Source organism: Alligator mississippiensis, chromosome 2 (genome assembly GCF_030867095.1).
Source record: "Alligator mississippiensis isolate rAllMis1 chromosome 2, rAllMis1, whole genome shotgun sequence".
In the NCBI taxonomy this organism is placed as follows: Eukaryota; Metazoa; Chordata; order Crocodylia; family Alligatoridae; genus Alligator; species Alligator mississippiensis.
Genome location: NC_081825.1, coordinates 272,913,686 through 272,934,535, shown reverse-complemented (window position 1 = coordinate 272,934,535; position 20,850 = coordinate 272,913,686). Strand labels below are relative to the sequence as shown.

Genomic DNA, 20,850 nt, shown 5'->3' with positions numbered 1-20,850 from the left:
GCTAGTTCGTTCAGCACTCTCAGACAGAGTTCATCCAGTCCAGCCTCTCTAGCTGTTCTTTCACCAGCTCTACATTGACTGTTAGTAGGTGATCATACGTACTGTGACTATTCTGTGTCATATTTCCATCAGCAGGCTATCATTCTTAGACTGGTGGAATACAGATGCGAAGTACTCATTCAGGTGTTCAATTTTCTCCTTGATGTTGGTGATCAGATGTCCAGATGCAATGAGCAGTGGTCCCACATTTCCACTGGTTTTCCTCCTGTTACCACATACCTATAGAAGAACTTCTTATTGTCCTTGCTTTCCGTTGCTAACTTGAATTCGGTCACCACTTTTGCTTTTCTAATCTGCCTCTGACAGATGTGGGCCAATTTTATGTAGTTCTCCTTGGGGTCTATTCCTAGCTTCCATCACTGGTAAGCCTCCCTTTTCTTTTTCAGAAGATCTATGACTTCCTATTGAGCCAAGATGGCCTCCTGGCCGCTGTGCTACTTTTTTTTTGTGTACAGGTATGGATAACTTCTGTGCACTAAGGATTGTGTCCTTGAGGAATGACCCCTCTTCATCCACACTCTTTCCCTGAGGTCCATGAACCCATAGGGCATTACTCACTAAAGTCCTTAGCTTTTTGAACTCGGCTCTTTTTGAAGTCAAGAATTTGTACCTTACCGACAGATTTTTCCAGCCCTACAACAGACAGTGAAAGTGATAGTGTCATGGTCACTAGCCTAGGTTACCCTCTGTCAGTCACCAGGTCATCCCCCTTGACCAAAACTAAATCTAGGAGCTCATTGCCTTTGGTCGCCTGTATACTTCCTGAGATAGGTAGAGCTTGTCAATACAGGTCAGGGATCTATGCAACTAGTAAGATCTGGCCAACATCTGATAGATGTCTGGGTAGTTAAAGTTGCCCATGACAACCATAACCATGCTCTTGCAGCCTCTTTCAGTTCTCTGGAGAATTGCAGATCTAGCTCCTCATCTTGATTCAGAGCTCTGTAATATATTCCTACAGTTAGGTCCCTTTTGCCATGTCCCCCATATCTTGACCCAGAGAGTCTTAAGTCACCCTTCCTTAGTACCATTTTTGGCTTCCAAGGAGGTGTACTGCTCATTTGCATATAGAGCTACACACCCACCCCTTTTTCCCTATGCAATCCTTCCTATGTAGGGTATAGCCCTCTAAAGCTACGGTCCAATCATGGGTAGAGTCCCACCAGGTCTCTGTTATCCCTGTGATATTGTAGTCCCTGCTGGAAAGCAGGAGGGTCAGTCCCTGCTGTTTTTTTCCACATGCTCCTGGCATTTGTATACAGACACTTGAGCCATCTCCTGGCCAAGAAAAGAGCCTTCCCCTTCAGCATGAGGTGGATACCATCCCTTCCCAGAAGACCACTTTCTCTGAAGTGCATGTAGTGGTCCAGGAAGCTGAAACCCTCTCGCTAGCACCATCACCAGAGTCTTCGGTTCACCTCTTCAATACACCTGTCTCTGGATGTATCAAATGGATGTGGAAAATTGGAAAGAGTCCAGCGGAGTGCAACAAAAATGTTGAGGGGGCTGGGAGACATGGCTTATGAGGAAAGACTGAGGGAACTGGGCTTACTTACTCTTTTCTAGAGAAGACTGGGAGGAGATTTAATAGCAGCCTTCAACTACCCGAAGGGAGGTTCGAAAGAGGGTGGAGCTAGACTGTTCTCCGTGGTGGCAGATGACAGAACAAGGAGCAATGGTCCCAAGTTGCTGCAAAGGAAGTTTAGGTTAGATATTAGGAAGAATTATTTCACTAGGAGAGTAGTAAAACACTGGAACAGGTTACCCAAAGAGGTGGTGGAGGCTCCATCCTTGGAAGTTTTCAAAACCCAGGGCGGTCAATTGATACCCCTAGGTCCCTTTTGGATGCAGTGCCAGCCAGTGGACCACCACCCATTGTATAGATATGGGTTCTTCCTACCCAGATGAAGGACCCGGCATTTGTCCCTGTTGAACCTCCATATGGTTTTGCTCAGACCAAAGAACCAATCTGTCAAGGTCTTCCTGAATCCTTGACCTGTCCTCTCATGTGCCCACTTGTCCTGACAGCTTGGTATCATCCACAAACTTAATCATTGACTTTTCACTTCCTTATCCAGGTAATTAATAAAGAAGTTAAAGAGCATGGGCCCAAGCACAGACCCCTGGAGTACACCACTGGGGACGGACTTCCAAGATGAGGCCATCCCATCAATTATGACTCATTGGTATCGGCCGTTAAGCCAGTTCCCAACCGACTTTACTGTAGGCTGGTCTAGGCCAGTACTCTCCAACTTAACTGAGGATTTCATGGGAAACAGTATCAAAGGCCTTGCTGAAATCTAGGTAGATGACGTCCACCTCCTGTTCCATGTCCAGGTTAGTTATCTGGTCATAAAAGGATACCAGGTTTGTTAGGCATGACCTCCCCTCTACAAAGCCATGCTGGTTGCTTCTCAGTACCCCACCAGCTTGTGGTGGATGGCTTCCTTGACAATTTTTTCAGAGATCTTCCCCAGGACCAAAGTCAGACTGACTGGTCTATAGTTGGCAGGGTCTGTGAATCCTTTCTGTAGGGGTGCCCACAACTGAAGACAGTACTCTGGATGTGGCCTCATCAGTGCTGAATATAGGGGAATAATCACTTCCCTTGACCTACTATGTATCGATACAAAAATATTAATTTACAGAGCAAAATATACTGGCACTTTGGAAGGACTTACATTCCTGGAACATCTTTCATCTTAAAGACTCCAAGATGTCTTAATAATTTTATTTTTAATATGATATGCAAATTCACTCACTACTGAAATGAAGCCGCCTCTGGAATAACATATGGTAACTGTAAACTATCTAACAGTGCTACTTAACAATTGAAGACAAAAACATAAAGCATACCATGTCCAGGTAAAATTACAATGTGATCATTTAGATAGTGTAAGTGATGGTGTAGATAGATAGTGTTATAGCCACGATGAATGTCTTGCAGTTGGAAGCATGTCTAACTATATCCCAGCTATACAGTGGGACCAATAAAAGATATCACCCTAAGAAATCCTAGCCTCTCATATCATTAGAATGTAATAATTCAAATAGGAATTTTCCCTTGATGCTTCAGTACTGATGGGTTAGCTGAGGAATAATTATTTTTCACATGTCAACTAGATATAGTGTTCTAGTCATCCTGTTTCCAGTACCTACAGGGTTAAGATTTTGTTCTGAATGAGTTGCATAGTATCCCAAGATGATGATAAAGTGACACACACACAAAGCTATGTTGGGTTAAATGCTGACCACTTTTGACAGAAGTCCTTATAAGGAAATCCTGTCAACAGCTAAATATATAAAGGTTTCTGAAAAATCAAAGCACAAAATAGAATTTCTTATGAAAGTAAGAAGTTTTTAAAAAAACAAATCTACTGACTTTTTTTCCTGAGCACAAACTGGTCGTGTTTTCTTTTTTCAGCAAAAGTGAATGTTACCTACAAAAAATTAATACAAAACTGAACTACCTGAATGAAGACATATCTTTCAATCTAGTCATCAAAATGAGTGGATATAGCTAGAAAGATCTACTAAAAAAATCCAAACCCAGCAGACAATACTATGAATATATTACTATCTGAGTGCACCAGGAAAATAAGGGGAACCATCTGAAGCAAAATATAAGTCAAAGGTCCACCTGAGTGTACTGGCCCCTTGAGGCTGGTGGCTAAGGCATGCCAGATTCTATAACAAGTGGCACATGAGATAATGTAGACTCATGTCTGGTCACCTTTGGTTCCCCCGCCCGAATGACCAGGGCCATCTACAAGTGAGTCCAGTGGTCACAGCCTTCAGAATGAGCCTACTGAGGCTTCAGTTCATGGCTCTGGAGCCAAAGCAAGATGCCTATACTGCTCTGCCACTGTGCCTCAGAAGTCAGAAGACTGCCACTATAAACCTCTAAAAATATGTTTAGGGGAATATGATGCAGCCTTTCAGGACCTTTTACAGTACATAGCCCGTGTAAGCTTATGCATCCACTGAAGCATGTTTATTTTGTCAATCTGAGTTCAAGATATTTAAATATTGATTGTTTATTCTGCTCAGAGCAGAGCTAACTTACTGTCACATTCCTAGAGTAATTTATCTTGGTTTTTCTTCCAAAATGGCATAGGCTATACTTTAGTTTTGCACATTATGTTCCAAGGCTATGTACCCTTTAAAAAGTTTTCTGACCTTTAAAGAAGTTTCTTTATCTTCAGCATGGAATCACTTTTGTTTTTATAAATATGCATAAGAGTATATGAGAAAGATGGTTGGCTTCTATCTAGATTTTGGAAGGAAGGCATTATTTATTGTCACGGAAAAAGGATACTCTATTTCACTGTAGATTTGTATTAAAATTCTTTGATACTATATGAGCCATATAACTTTCTATAAAATTACTAGGATTTTCAGGCTACAAGCCACAGAAGCATATGACATGAGTTGTTTTCAAAAAGCAAAACCTGATCCTGAATTTGCTGTGTAATATGTCAGTATCACAGAAGGATGTAAGGACAGATAATAATGCTTGAAAATGGTTTGCTTTTTTGTTTTTGTAATGGCTAAAAAGTTGTTTGTAAATACATAAAATGCAATATATACAGGCAGCCCTACTACATAATGAAGGTGTTGCACATGATAGTTCCTCTAAAATAGTTCCTCTTCCCCCTGCCATATTTTCTTGTACCTATTGTTGGTTCAAAGACTGGTTGAATAATTGTTGAACAAAGTCTCCTAACTTGAAGAAGCAACCACCAAAAGTATATTCCTTGTGGCCAATTTCTAGCCTTCCTTTATTCCTTTTAACAAATATTGTCATATGATTAGGGAACACATTCTAGTAAGAGTTACTACAACAGCCAGCATAATGGCACTTAAGCCACACTCAGTTAAAAAAAAAACCCATAAGGTCATGCTGATGCCAGAGCAGGAATTCACACAATTGAATCATGTCTATTACTCCTACATTGATATTAACCATATTAATGTGTCACTATTAAATTCTAGTTTTTGTAGAGACTAGGTGACAAACACTAGGTTTGGTGTTTTGCATATAGATCATCTCTCTATGACTGACATAACTCTTTGAAAAGCATATATGATTGGAATTTGGTAGATTAATAATTTTATACAAATATTTTTTTAGACCAGGATTCAGGTTTGATGTAGGTTATACACAAAATTTATTTTGTTTCTACCCAATCGTTAAAGGTTACCTAGTTGCACCACAGTGTTGTCTCTTTTTCTAAGAATAATTGACAGCCTCTCAAGAATAATTCAAGCATTGAAATAAGTAGGATGGTACAAGTTGTTTGAGTAATCTGGTTACCTATGGAAGAAAGCTGTTGTGCAATAGATAATATGTTCTCTTTCCTCTGAAACACACAGTGGAAAAGGAGCACTAACTCTGCCATTAAGTTTCATTTTTGATGGCAATCTGACACCTCACTGGAGGATGGAGATAGTGCCCCTTCCAGTTCACACAAGAGGTAATAATCTGTTTGGGGGTATTATAGCCAATTAGTGCCAACCTCAGGGCAGCTATATTCTGGTTTTTGCCAGTTGGCTAGCTCCCTATTTACCAAGTACTCCTTTCTTTCATTATTCAATAAAATATCAGAAAGGAAGTTACTACAGCTCATAGCAGAAAAGACTTTAAGTACTTTGTGAATTAAATTCTCCTGAGAAATTGAAACCCTTAAGCTCTTATGGAACATAGGTGTAAGACAGCAAAGCTGTCTAATTGCTTTTTTGTTTTGTTTTGTTTTGTTTTGGTTTGTTTTTTTAACAACAGCTCAGGGATGCAAAGAACAGAAGCTAGGAAGAAGAGATCATGGCATTTTAACTAGTTGCAGACATGCTTCTATTCTCTGAACTAGAACTTAACCCAGAACTAGAATTACTGCATCATAGAAAATTGGGGTTGAAGGGACCTCTGGAGTTCCAAACCCCTGCTCAAAGCAGGACCACCAACTATATCATCCCAGCCAAGCCTTTGTCTAGACGGATCTTAAAAACCTCCAAAGATGGAGATTTCACAGCCTGTCTGGGTAACCTGTTCCAGTGCTTTACTATCCTCCTAGTGAGAATGTGTGGGGTTTTGGGGTGGTTTTTTTTGTTTTCCTAAGTTGCAGCAAGGGAAGTTTAAGTTGGATATTGAGACCATTGCTGAGAACAGTTTAACTCCATCCTCTTTCTAACCCCCCTTCAGGTAGTTGAAGGCTGTTATTAAATCTGCCTCTGTCTTCTCTTCTCCAGGCTAAATAAGACCAGTTCCCACAGGCTCTCCTCGTAAGTCATGTGCCCCAACCCCCTAGCAGTTTTTGTTGCCCTGGACACAGTACTAGCTCTGGCCTTACCAGTGCTGAATAGAGGGGAATAATCACTTCCCTCAATCTGCTGTCAGTGCTCCTACTAATGCAGCCCACTATGCCATTAGCCTTCTTTGCAACAAGGGGACACTGGCTTATATTAATCTTATTCTCAATTATAATCCCTAGGTCCTTTTCTGCAGAGGGTCAAAATATCCAGGGGTCCAAAAAACCTGCGAGGGGAAAAAAAAACCCAAAGCAGTGCATGCTCGGGCATCATGCACTGCTGAAAAGCGGAGCCAAACCATCCGGAGCTGTGCTGCAGCTGCCAGCCAGGCTCCACCCAGCAGGATCACCACAACTGCAGCCCTGGGAAGTCCCCAGGATCCCAGGTAGGGCTGCTGGGGCCAACACAGTGATGGCCTTCACCTCCTCTACTTCCCACAAGATAACTTGCTGTATGCCAAAGCGCATGTGGCATGGGTGTTCCCCGGGTACAAGTAGCTGCAGCACAAGGTGCACTGCTGCTACTTGTCCCCGGGAAACCAAGCGTCCATGCACATCTGGACGTGGCCCATGAGATTTCTTTTAGTCCAATCTTCCAATTTGTCTAGGGCTCTCTGAATCCTACCTCTACCCTCCAGTGTATCTACTACTCCCCACAGCTTGGTGTCATCTGCAGACTTGCTAAGGATACACTCCAGCCCATCTTCCAGACTGTTGTTGAAGATATTGAACAAAATTGGCCCCAGGATGAACCCATGGGGAACTCCATTTGATGCTAGCTAGACATTGAGCCATTGATACTACCTTTTGAGCCCAATGATCCAGCCAGTTTTCTACACACCTCACAATCTATTCATCTAACCCATATTTTCTTAGCTTGCTTGCAAAAATGTTGTGGGAGATGATATAAAGCTTTGCTAAAGTCAAGGTCTATCACATCCACTGCTTTCCCTGTATCCACAGAGCAGTCATCTCATCATAGAAGGCAATAGGTTGGTCAGGCATGACTTGCCCATTGTGAACCCATGCTGACTGTTCCTAATCACCTTCTTCTCCTCCAAGTGCTTAGAAATTGATTCCTTGAGAACCTGATTTTTTCAGAGACTGGTGAGGCTGACAGGTCTGTAGTTCCTCTAGGGCCTCCTCCTTCTCTTTCTTAAATACAGGCACTATATTTGCCCTTTTCCACTCATCTAGGACCTCCCCTGATTGCCACACATTTTCAAGGATAATGACCAGCGGCTCTGCAGTCACATCGGCCAACTCCCTCTGCACTCTTGGTTGCATCACTTCTAGCCCTATGGCCTTATACATGTCAAGCTTTTCTAAATAGTCCCTAACTTGTTCTTTCACCACTGTTGGCTGCTCACCACATCCACAAATTGTGCTGCCAGGTGCAGTAGTCTGGGAGCTGACCATGGCTGTGAAGAAAGAGGTAAAAAAGGCATTGAGTACTTTAGCCTTTTCTGAATCATCTTTCACTAGGTTGCCTCCCCCATTCAGTAAGGGATGCACATTTTCCCTGATCTTCCTCTTGTTGCTGACATACTTGTAGAAACCTTCCTTGTTACTGTCCCTTGCTAGTTGCAACTCCAGTTGTGCTTTGTCCTTCCTGATATCATACTTGCATGCTTGAGGAATACTTTTAGACTACTCCCTAGGCGTTTGTCCAGGTTTCCACTTCTTATAAATGTTCTGTTTGTGATTTAGCTCGTGGAAGAGTTATCTGCTAAGCCAAGCTGGTAGCCTTACTAGTCTTCCTGTGCATCCGGATAGTTCATTCCTGTGCCTTCAGTATGGTTTCTTTAAAGTACAACCAGCTCTCCTGGACTCCTTTCCCCCTCAGACTAATCTCCCAAGGGATCCTCCCCATCAGTTCTCTGAGTAAGTTAATGTCTGCTTTTCTGAAGTCCAGGGTCCTTACCTGCTGCTCTTCTTCCTTCCTTTCCTCAGGATTCTGAACTCAGTCATCTTGAGGTCACTGCTAGCCAAGTTGCCATCCACTTTCACTTTTGCCACCAGTTCTTCCCTGTTTGTGAAGAAGAGCATAGTCCCTAGTTGGCCTCTTCAACACTTGCACCAAGAAATTGTCCCCAACACCTTCCAAAAAACTTCTTGTATTGCCTGTGCACTGCTGTATTGCCCTCCCAGCAGATGTGAGGGTGGTTGAAGTCCACCATGCAAACCAGGTCCTGTGATCTGGAAACTTCTGGAGTCTCCAGCCACTACCACCCAGTGACGGCAACCACCAGTGCCCAGTCACTTCCTCTTGGTAACAGTGGTCTCAATCCTCCCAACTTTGGGGAGGCCTGGCTTGGCCTTTTCCACTAACAGTATGTGCTCCTCTTCCTCTGTTGGTAGGACTCCATATCTGTTCTCCAGGCAAATCATTGCAGGTTTAGATAAAGATTTCTGCTTGCTGCCTGAGGTCAGAAGCTTCCAGTTTCTACTTTCCTGGGAGTTCATGTCCTCTTCTCTAGCGCTACCTCTGGCAGTCTTTCCATCACAGACCTGCAAGTCTCCTTCAGCATTGAATCAATGAAGTCCTCATGGCAGAGTAGTACTAGTTTTACTAGTACTAGAACTAGTACTAGTACTACACAACCTTATTTTCAAAACATGGAACATTCTCACCCACATTTTTAGTAGCTCATATATAGTATGGTTTTGGTCTCAGAAAAGTTAAGGGCAGGTACATAGTGGACTGCAGCTTGCTTTCACTTTCTCTATCTCTACTCAGCAGCACTACAGTCCTACTCTTTCTCTGTATCTTTTGTGCGAGAGAATGGAAACATGTATCCCAATGCCTGACTTTAACCAGGACTCTCTCTTTATTTCCATTACCACTAAAATATATTCCCTACAATATGATTTCTTTCATATGCATAACGTTGGGGGGGGTTTCCAGCCATGGCATATTTAACTCATTTGTTATAATCTTTATTGTTATTCAGATGTTTGAAAATCTAGTTCTGACACAAACCTTCAGTATCCTACATTGTGTCAGTCAAAATTGTACAAGTCTGTGTGATGCAATGAGTCATGATCATGATTTTTTTTGAGACATTATTACATTTCTTGCAGCAAGTGGTTAATATTAAATATTGCCACAGTGCTGTTGATTTTACCAGATTAGGTTTCAAAATTAAAATTATGGGGCCTTTTAATATATCAGGTTTTTTTGGAGTTCATTGTTTTATAACCATAGAGGAAAAGACTCATGCTGATAAATAAGGAAACAATATTTATCAAGTTACTGGGATCCCCTGTTCAGATTCCATCTGTACAGGTACAATTCCATTGCTGATCGGTTGCCTGCAATTATACCTTATGTTCATTCTGGAGTTATGCTCTTTTCCTTTAAAAATACATTTTTCTTCAAAAAATATTATTTATTATGCCAGTAGAGTTGCTTTTCCTGAAATAATACAGATTATAAATAACAGATTTCTAATCTGTCTTTATATATTTTCCCTTTTATTATTTAGGATTGAATTATTTCTTATTAACAACTTTTAGTACTGGTTTTGTTGAGGTTAGAAATTAGAATCTCATTAATAAAAGCAACACAGTTTTCTTTATTAATCTTCATATTCCATAATTTTAATGTATATGTCTGCATGTAGAATCTCTGGTGTTGCATTATAAAATCAATGCTGAAAAAGATTTCAGAGATACCCAAATGATTTGTGAAAATATACCACCATCTTTGAATATCTGCCAATGTGAGTCTCATTGTAGGTGCACATTACCTTGTAATCTTTTGAGTAGCTAGTTCCATAGACACTGTTTTTGCCTTGAAGCCTCCTCCATTTTGTATGATACAAGAAAAGGGAGAAAAAGAAGGGAAAAAAAGAGAAGAGTCCATTGGGTAAGATTTCCTTTTAAACTCTCTGTACATCTCTACAGTGGAATGAAGCCACATGAGCATTTTAAACCTTCTGCCCAGTGTACAATGACTTGATATTTCTCTTAGGCATATCTAGGCTACGGACTGAGAAGGGAGAGGAGGATTGAGGTAGTGAACCAAAGACTGCGGCGCTGGTGTCATCAGGAGGGCTTTGGCTTCCATGACCACAGTCTGCTCTTTGAAAGAGGCAGTGAGCTGCTGGGAAGGGACAGTCTCCACCTCTCTCTGCTGGGAAGGAGGCTTTTCTCAGCCAGACTGGCTGACCTGCTCCACTGGGCTTTAAACTAAGCCCACCGGGGGGTGGGGGGACCACTGCCACTGCTTGCAGCCTGAGCAACCCTTGCAAAGCCAGCAGGCCAAGGCACTTAAGGGAGCCCACCCCTGCCCCAGCCCTGGAGCGAGCTGTAGGCAAGGCAAGGACCCCCGAAGGGACACTTGCGTGCCTGTACACAAATGCCAGGAGCTTGGGGAATAAACGGGCGGAACTTGTCCTCCTGCTTAACACAAATAAATACGATGTCATAGGGGTAATGGAGACCTGATGGGACTCCACCCATGACTGGGCCACAGGTATAGATGGCTATACCCTGTACAGCAGAGACCGAGGGGACCAAAGGGGCGGGGGGTAGCTCTCTATGTCAAGGAAAGCTACGCGTCCCTGAAAGCCGACATTGGCACCCAGGGTGGATGACTGGAGACCCTCTGGGTTAAAATCCATGGGGAACACAGCACAAGGGACACAATGGTAGGAGTCTACTACAAACCAACATGGTTGTCATGGGAGACTTCAACTACCCAGACATCTCGTGGGAAGAGCACTCGACCAAATCCGAGTGCTCGCAAAGCTTTCTCTCGTGTGGATGAGCTCTATCTGAGGCAAGAGATCTATGGGCCGACAAGAGGTAAAGCGCTGCTCGACCTGGTTCTGGCAATGGGGGATGACCTAATCAGCAACCTAATGATCAAAGGGAAGCTGGGTGACAATGACCACGAGCTGATCACCTTACCTATCTGCCGTAAAGCTGGCAAGTCAGTCAGCAAAACAGAAATCCTCGACTTCAGGAAAGCTGACTTTGACAAGCTTAGGAGGCTTGTCAGTGAGGGCCTAAAAGGGAGTTCAGGACACGTGGTTCCTCCTCAAAGGAGTGATCCTGGATCCACAAGCAAAGTCTATTCCATCTAGGAGAAAAGGCAGCAAAAGGGCACAGCAGCCCCCTTGGCTCTCCAGTGAACTAGCCGACCTCCTGCATCTAAAAGACAGACCTACAAAGGATGGAGGACTGTATCCACCTCCAAGCAGGAATATTCTGCGCTGGTCCGGACCTGCAGGGAACGAACCAGGAAAGCCAAAGCTGCGACGGAACTCCAACTAGCTACAACTATCAAGGATAATAAAAATTCCTTTTTTAGATATGTGGGGAGCCAGAGGAAGAGCAAGAGCAACATTGGACCCCTGCTAAACCAGATGGGACAACTGACAACCGACACCCAGGAAAAAGCCAACTTGCTAAATGGGTACTTTGAGTCGGTCTTTCACCAGTCCCACAGGACACCCCTGGCCATTACAGGGAGGTCCGGGTGAGGGAGATTCCTTACCCTCCATCTATGCTGACCTCGTGAAGGAACACCTTGAGAGGCTGGATACCTCCAAGTCAGCCGGCCCTGACAGTTTACACCCCAGGGTACTCAAGGAGCTGGCTAGCATCATACCTCATCCCCTGGCACGGATCTTCGAGAACTCCTGGTGCTCTGGTGAAGTGCCCGAAGATTGGAAGAAGGCCATTGTGGTACCTATCTTCAAGAAAGGGAGGAAAGTGGATCCAACAAACTACAGGCCCATCAGCCTAGCCTCTATCCCAGGTAAGGTCTTAGTAAAGATTATCAAAGAGGCCATTCTTAACAGACTGGCCGATGGCAACATCCTGAGGGATAGCTAGCACAGATTTGTTGTGGGTAGGTCTTGCTTGACCAATCTTATTTCCTTTTACAACCAGGTGACCTATCACCTGGACAAGGGAGAGGAGATTGATGTCATATATCTTGACTTTAAAAAAGCCTTCGATCTGGTATCCCATGATCATCTTTTGGCATAACTGGCTAACTGTGGCCTCGGCCTCACCACGATCCGCTGGCTGGGGAATTGGCTCCGTGGTAGGACCCAGAGGGTGGTGGTTGACGGAAGTCAATCATCGTGGTGTGCTGTGACCAGTGGGATCCCTCAAGGCTCTGTCCTTGGGCCTACACTATTTAACAACTACATTAATGATGTGGAAATTGGTATCAGAAGCAGACTGGCCAAGTTCGCCGACGACACCAAACTCGGGTAAAGCATCCACACCTGAGGACAGGAGGGTGATCCAGGCTGACCTTGACAGGCTCAGGAAATAGGAGGACGAGAACCTGATGGTGTTTAACACCAAAAAATACAAGGTTCTCCACCTTGGGAAGAAACACCTGCAGCATCCTCGTAGGCTCAGCAATGCTAGCTGGCTAGCACTATGGGCGAAAGGGACTTGGGGGTCATGATTGACCACAAGATGAACATGAGCCTTCAATCTGATGCTGCAGCTAGTAAAGCGAGCAAAACGCTGGTTTGTATGCATAGATGCTTCTCAAGCAAATCCCGGGACATCATTCTCCCCTTGTACTCAGCCTTTGTGAGGCCACAGCTGGAGTACTGCATCCAGTTTTGGGCTCCACAATTCAAAAAGGATGTGGAAAAGCTTGAGAGAGTGCAGAGGACAGCCACACACATGATCAAAGGTCAGGAACATAGACCTTATGATGAGAGGCTGAGAGCCATGGGACTCTTCAGCCTGGAAAAGCACAGGCTCAGGGGTGAGCTGATGGCCACCTATACGTTTATCAGGGTGCTCACCAGGATCTGGGGGAACGTCTTTTCACCAGAGTGCCCCAAGGGATGACAAGGTCGTATGGTCAGAAACTCCTCCATGACCGTTTCAGGCTGGACATAAGGAAGAACTTCTTTACTGTCTGAGCCCCCAAGGTTTGGAATAGGCTGCCACCGGAGGTGGTTCAAGCACCTACTTTAAACACCTTCAAGAGACATTTGGATGTCTATTTTGCTGGGATCCTATGATCCCTGCTGACTTCCTGTCCCTGGGGCAGGGGGCTGGACTCAATGATCTCCCAAGGTCCCTTCCAGCCTGAATGTCTATGAAATATCATATTTCTCTTTTACTTGCAAAATGCTTGAAGCAGTTCTTGATGGTAGCCTCAAACCTAAAGGAAGAAACCTCCCTGAGATCAGAATTAAGAAGACTTTTCTACAAGTACCCCTGTTATCAGATGTACCTCCAGCTCCAATGAAGAGAAGAAACTACAGTCTTTGGATATAGCCTATATTCTGTGCCATAACTTTGACAGGACTAAGACTTAAAATTTCCCCATATTAGGAGAAAGAGAGAAAGACCTGAATGTATTAGTCAATTGCAGGATAACCATGTGATTAACCACCAGTGTTATCACTAATGTGATGTGGCTGTGGAAAAAGTAAATTGTAGTTATAGGAAGAATCAGATAAGGTACTTCCTGCAGAGACAAAAAGTATGAATGTCATTTTATAAGGTAATTGTGAGACCTTATCTGAAATGTTGTGTACAAGTTTGGTACCTTTCTTACGATTGAGAAAGATGGGGTCAAACTGGAACAGGTGTAGAGAGTACTAGGAGGATTATCAGGTGAATGGAGAATATGAGAGGAACCTAGAGGAACTAAACAAAGTCTGAGAGGAGCTGCTGTTAATAAATAGATCAGAAAGTAAACACTAGGGAGTGAGAACTATGCGAGCTAAAAGACAAGTTGGCATAAGAACTAAATTTGCACTGGAAATTAGAAGTAATGTCCTGGAACAGTATCTCAACAGAAGTAGTGGAGGGAAAAAGAAACTATTTTGAAAATGGAACTTAAGTCATTTTATATGTGGGTTTGTATGGGTTGTTGGCTTCAATGTGCATGCATCCTGAGTGCCATCATGTCCCTGTACTGAGAATATAAAAGCTGGGATCAACCACCATTCAGTCCTCCTCACCTCCTATGGCTTTGTGATAGAGTGCTCAGTCTCCATGTATCAGGTATCCAGGCTGTAGCTGTATTGGTCTAGAGGAAAAAGCAATCAGGGCTCATGGTAGAGGTGATATCTTTCATTATACTAAGATTTTTGCACCAAAAAAAATTCTTTCTTTAATTGCAAAAAAAGAAAAAAGCTTGCCCTTAAAGAATTTTTTTGCAAAAATCTGTTGCAGGCTGGGATGGTAGAGGGGGGTGCTGACCTGCCCAGCATGGTAGGGGTCGGGGGAGGAGGAAGAAGGCAAGTGATTCTATCCAGCCTAGGCCCGTCTGCCCTGCACCCACTGCTGGGGGCACTGGATGGAGTGGATGGGTTTCCATAGAGAGGGCAAGGCATGCTCAACCGGATGGATGGGACAGGACTGCAGGCAAGCAGGGAGCAGAATCTGGGAGCAGGACAGGCAGGCGGGGCCTGGGGCTGGGATTGCAGAGTGGTGACAGTGCTGGGGTCCAGGGCAGAGCTGTGATCAACTCCATGGTTGATAGTGCAGGGACTTGTAGAGAATAGATCCATTTCAAATTATCTAAGACAGTGCTTCATTTTTTTTCCTGCTTCCCCATGTATGAAACATAATCCACGGTTTATACAGAAATTGCTTTTTTTTTTTGCCATTTAAAGTGCTTTATTGCTATGACTTAATAGAAGTTCACGGCTGTACAGCACTTTAACAATGGGTACAGCACTTTAAAATAAGCCTTGTTAAATGAAGTATTAAATTTGAAGCACAGTATTTTACAGCACTTTAGCAACCTATAGTGCTATAATAACTTCTGTATGCTGGTCAGATTTCTGGCAAATCCACCAGTATCCCATGGACTTTGCAAGTTTGGTTAGTGCTCCACAGCACCACCAGGGGTAGCCCAGAAGCACTAGCCAAGCCTGCAAAAGCTGGCAACTCACCTTACTCCCACCAGCCGACTGAGATGGCAGCAATCAGGCCAGACATGGCTAAGATTGGGGGGAGGAGAGAGAAGGGTACATCCCAGCTCCTGGGAGCATGGCTCTCTCTGCAGGTTGTGGTGCTGGATCTATGCTGGGGGCCAGCCCCCAGGTCCTGTGGAGCTTCTGCCACCCTAGAAGGCTGGTGTGTCCCCAGTAGGGTCTGCAGCTGGGGCAGGCTTTGGGCTGGCAGCGCTGTGGGTAAGGGGGTTGGTTCAGCTCTGTGCAGCCCAGGTGGGAGGGGATTGTTGGTGCTGGTTGCATGCCATCCTACCCAGCTGGGGACCTGATCCTTTCCAGCACAGTGTGATTGGGAAGGGTCTCTGTGGTCCTGGATGAGTCAGAGAAGTATGGAAGCTCAGCATGTGTGGGAAGGGGGAACTCGTCAAACCCCTACAGACCACAGAGCCCCAAAGCAACCATAGCTGGCACAGCACCTGGCCCTGCCTGTGCAGATTCAGGGCAGGAATGTCACCTATCCCCTCACCCCCAACCTGCCAACCTCCCTTTCTCTCTCTGTGCCCCTTCTGGTGGCTTTCACTGTTCCCACCCTTGGCCAGGGAAATTCCAGCAGGTGAGATCCCCAGGGTTCCAGGATTAGGGAAAGGGCTGCACCTGGGCCTCTCCACCCAGCTCCACCTTCTCCACCTGTCTGCTGCTGTCTGCAGTCTCCTGCAGCCCCAGGAGGCTGTGGAGCATCCTCTGCCTCCTATCCTGGAAAGTGCAGGGAAGTTCAGAGCCACCTCCCTTCCCCGCCTCCCCAACCAAACACTGCACTTCTGTTATGTTTAAGAGCTTTGTAAGTTTATAGTGCTATAAAAAGCGCTTCAGATTACAGCACTGTAAAATGTGCACAGAGCAGTTCTGTACACATCCTTAGTTACTCTAGTTTTTGCTGTTACCTCTCCTGCTCTGAATTATGAAGGATCTCAGTCTTTCCTACATCCATGCTCTTCTGCTTTTTTAGGAGGTCAGTTTGTTCCTTTCCATTACTGTGGTAGCAAATCATTATATTCTTTTGAATGACCCATTTTGTGTTGTCTTATCACTAATATTCTTGCTTTAAAATGTTATTGTGTTACGGTGAACTTTTGTACATGTGTTTAGTTTATGGGATTCCCTTTCAACAATATTTTATAGAAACTGATTTTTATTTTACTCATCTGAGACCAGGCACAGATTAAGCATTTCTGATATTGTGACAAAAAGTGCCATTTCTAATGGCATTGCCTTCTTATTGTTCAGTCAGACTTTTTGAGGCTGCTACAATTCTTGGAAATATTTCGAGCACCTTGATTTCTTTTGTTAAATTTGAGTTCATCAAAAATCACAAGCATTTTTACAAGGAAGTGTGACTGAAGTACTTGAAATATGATTTTGTTCCCTCTTTGTCTAGTTGCAGCAAATTGTGAGATAAAAGTTCGACTTCATGTCACTGTAGAGAGTGATACATTCCACAATTCTGGTATTATAGCAATAGCTACAGTACATCTAAGGTGTTTGCTATTGCAATTCTGTTACTCCACATTCTAATAAAAGTGACCTGTTATAGCTGCTGCAGTGAACTTCAGATAGTAAGATCCGTAGTGCAGATCAGCTCACAAATATAAATCTGCTCTACTATGGATGATTGAAGCTGAATTCAGTAAAAGCGATCTGCTACTAAGACAGTTTGCTCATGTAAATAAGTATATTTTGCTTGTCTGCACCTTAGCTACTGTTTGTGTCAGTGGTAGGAAATAATTTAATTACATCAAGGTATCTTTACAATGTGTGTGTCAACGTCAAAAATACAATTTTTAACCCTGATTCTGTGGTGCCTTATAAATGAGTTATTGTTATTTCTGAGGTAGTTTAAATGTCTTCACAAGTTGAAAATCAAACTACAAGTATGAAATGTTTATTGTATTCAGACAAAGAGCTCATCCACAACTTAGTGCACCATAAGCTAGAGTGTGAATTTAAAGCATACTAGTGCACCAACTCCCTATGCATGCTCACTAATAAACACTAAAAGGGTTTACACAGATTTACACTTTACATTAATGTTAATGTATGATTCTTTGCAAATGTTCTTTTACTTACTAGAAACATCCTCATAGGGAGTTAATACAGAACAGTTTATATAAATTCACAGCACAGTTTATTGTGCATTATCCTTCTCATGTAGACAAGTCCAGAGAAACTCACTAACTCTCACTAATGTGGATTCTTCTGGTCCATCTCCCTAACCCTTTGTAAACTTATGCACAGCACTTATGTGTTTGGGAATCTGTGCAGTCTTTGCTATATTACGTCTGAAAGTTCAAATTCTTTCTAAACCTTAAGTCAAGGGATATGAATGCGTTACTTTCAGTCTGCATCTGTGCACTCATTCACTATACCATCTGTTAAAGTGGTCAGGTTCACTTTATTGCCTCTTTTGTAGAAGGCCTTGCTACTGTGAAAAGCCTGTGTCATTGGAAACATAATTTTTCTCATCACTTTGCTGCTTTTTTAGCTGGATCATAACATACTAGAAGACTATTGAGTGCAAAGTGAAAAGCTCTTCAGAATAGCTGTTCTTAAGGGATTAAATGATTACCATCTCTGTCCCATTTCTTTTATCTCATAATCAAGTTCAAGATGGTACTAGATATCTCAGTTGAAGTGATTATATATTTGAAATAGAAATTACTTGATCTCCATTTAGGTACCACAGTGTTTCAGACAGGCTTATTCTTTCCATTAAAGTTAATATATTTATGGTTCTTTACAACTGTTCCTTTACTTAAAGACTTGAACTACGCTTGAAGCAGAAATCTATCTAATAGAAATTGATATGATACAGGTGTGATTTCAAGCTCTTTTTATTTACACTGATGCTAATAATACTCCAAAGTTTTTCCTTCATTCAGTACATTTGTAGTCAAACAGGCATAACAAGAGAGGGCTGGATGATTCAGGCAGGTGAAAAGTGACTACAAGGTCCACCACTTCCAGGTCCAAGCAGATCACCAATTACTGTCTGATAATGGTTAATTGGTCTAGGTAAAATGAGTTGGGTTCAGTATAGTTGCTAACCATAAAACCAGAATCCTATTTAGCATTTTTGGCACTTATTTTTATAATCTTTTACAGAGACCAAGGCTTTTGCATATTACTAGGTTAATTGTTGGAAAAAATTCGCTGCTATACCTGTTTTTGACTTAAAGTATTTCAGGATTGTCAGTTCACACTTTTTTATATTAAAGTTAACATACATAATATATTGGCATTGTGGCTTTAGGTAAATATCAAAAGTGCTTAGGTCACACTTGCAAAGGTTAGGTAGGTTCTGAGTATCTCATTGAAAGTCAATTGGACTTAGGGTAACATTTTCCAAAGCACCTATACCTTAATATAGCGTAGTATTTTTCATCCCAAAGCACTTTGCTTTCATGTATATCTTTGATAACTGCATCAGGCATCACTTCACTGGAACTTTTGCAGTTCACTTAAAAGAGTCACTGATACTCCACAGTCATTTGGAAGAGGAAGTGAATTTTCTTCTACTCAAATTCCAATACCATCCTTATCATCATAGTACTTGAGTGCTCTCCATACATGTATTGAGTCTGTAAATAGATGTCTCATTTGTCAAAAGTCCAATTGTCCCATGGGGTGACCTGGATCAAAATAGGTATGGTACAGTCATTTATACACATTGCCCTGTCCAAGCTGCTATGTTGCTCCTCCAGAAGAGAGGAGCATACAGCCTGGCTGGCTTGTTCCAGGAAAAAGCATAGTAACTTTATAGAGGCGAACACAGCCATGTCCTGGAAAAAAAAAATTGCACACTTTATCCAGCATACTTCAGAGGGATATATGTAGGATCCTAAGACAAAAGGTTCTCTCTTCAAACAAATGCAATGTTTATTTACAGCCTAAGTGATGTTACTTAACATTTTTCATGTGTTTCTTTCTTCTTTCCTTTTCTTTCTCTTAAGTTATTTTGTTAGGTTATTGATTTTGTATTTGCTGTTCTTTGTGTATTTGTTGTTGTAAATAAGTAAGGCCTGTACTTTGGATGTAAAATTATGATATTTCAGATACCTTGAGAATTTTTCCACCGCCTTAGAAACCCCCTCCCCAGAAAGATGTGATTCTGGCACAGGTAAGCTTTACTTTTCCAGTGGACAGATTCAAGTGATCTTTTAGGCTTCTCACCCAGCATATTTCATTGCTATTGTCCAGCTGAGAGTTGATAGAGGCATGTATTAATGAAGCCAAGTCATCATCTACCAAGATAAGATGCCATATTTTCTTGCATACAACATGCCTAAGAATAATATCTACACCTTGTTTTTGAAAGGCAGAATGAAGAAAAAGATTTTTCCAGAGTTATGGCTGCATAGAACAGAGCTGCTGACTCACCTTTCCTTTCCTGCTTAACTAGGAACTGAAACCCTAGCTGCTGCTGAAGTCTAGTCTCCATGGTAGTCTCCATTCTGAAGAGAGCTAAAGAGTCTCCTGGCTATGAAATAGGAGATGAGAAACCAACAACATTGCCCAAAGAAAGGTTAGCTTGATTAGTGGAACATCAAGACCATTAAAAAGGACACATGATTGTTAACATCTCTAGAATGAAGAACAATTATCCATTAAGTTAAATAACTCCCTCACCTACCTGAATAGTAATGTTACTGCTGCATGCTGGAGCAGAACTCAAAGCTGGCTACTTCTATTTTAGACAGAAAAGTCAGCTTTCCCACTTAAGATGTGGACACCAATTTTGGGGGACTGATTTTTGGGGGAAAGCTGTGTTCATGACATGAGTAAATATGGTATACTCTCCTAGTTATGTGTGAGTTTAGTGTCAGAGAGAAATCCATGAGCAACGCTAAATTGCAGCTTAACTAAATGTGGATATGTACCATATTTACTCAAATCTAAAATAACCCTGAATTTAAGATGATCCCCCTCCCCCAATAGTTACACTCCACACAAGGAAACATTTTAAGTTTATAAACAGACCTACTGACAAAAGCTGTAGCAGTACCAGTAAGTCATAAATTCAACATTAGCTTCATAGTTGGTAGGGTTGGAAGGGACGTAAGCAGGTCACCATAGGCAGGAAAGTATGCTGGGGTCAAACACCCCAGCTAGGTGACTGTCTAGCCTCCTTTTGCAGATCCCCAGGGTAGAGGCGAGCACCACTTCCCTAGGAAGTTGGTTCCAGATCCTAGCCACCCTGACTGTGACGTAGTGTCTCCTGATGCCTAGCCTAAATCTACTTTCAGTCAGCTTATGGCCGTTATTCCTTGTAACTCCTGGTAGTGCTTGGGGGAACAGGGATTCTCCCAATCAATTCAGACTTCAATTCAATTCAGACATTAACTGAACTTAATCTTTATTAGATTCTGTCCAGAACCTGGTAAGCACTACTCCTTTCTTAGATCCTACAATTTAGGATTGGTCGCTTTCACATGCATCCTCACTCTTACACCCTTTGCTCTCTCCACTGTTCTCATCTTCTCCCTCATCCTCCCTCAAAACATTATGTTCAGTGCCATCCATGCCATTGG

The 20,850-nt window shown here is 42.8% G+C and overlaps 1 protein-coding gene across 8 annotated transcripts in view; it reads left to right on the top strand.

Moving 5' to 3' along the window:
- The window catches only part of EFCAB11 (EF-hand calcium binding domain 11), a 150,457-nt gene that overhangs the window by 108,524 nt on the left and 21,083 nt on the right, over nt 1-20,850 (top strand). Inside the window, exon 6 of one of the 8 annotated variants that reach the window (XR_002088460.2) lies at nt 2,139-2,397. The exons of the other annotated variants lie outside the window; for them this stretch is intronic. The gene's annotated coding sequence lies outside the window, so the exon portion shown is untranslated. The remainder of the gene's footprint in view (nt 1-2,138; nt 2,398-20,850) is intronic. 8 annotated transcript variants of the gene reach the window in all.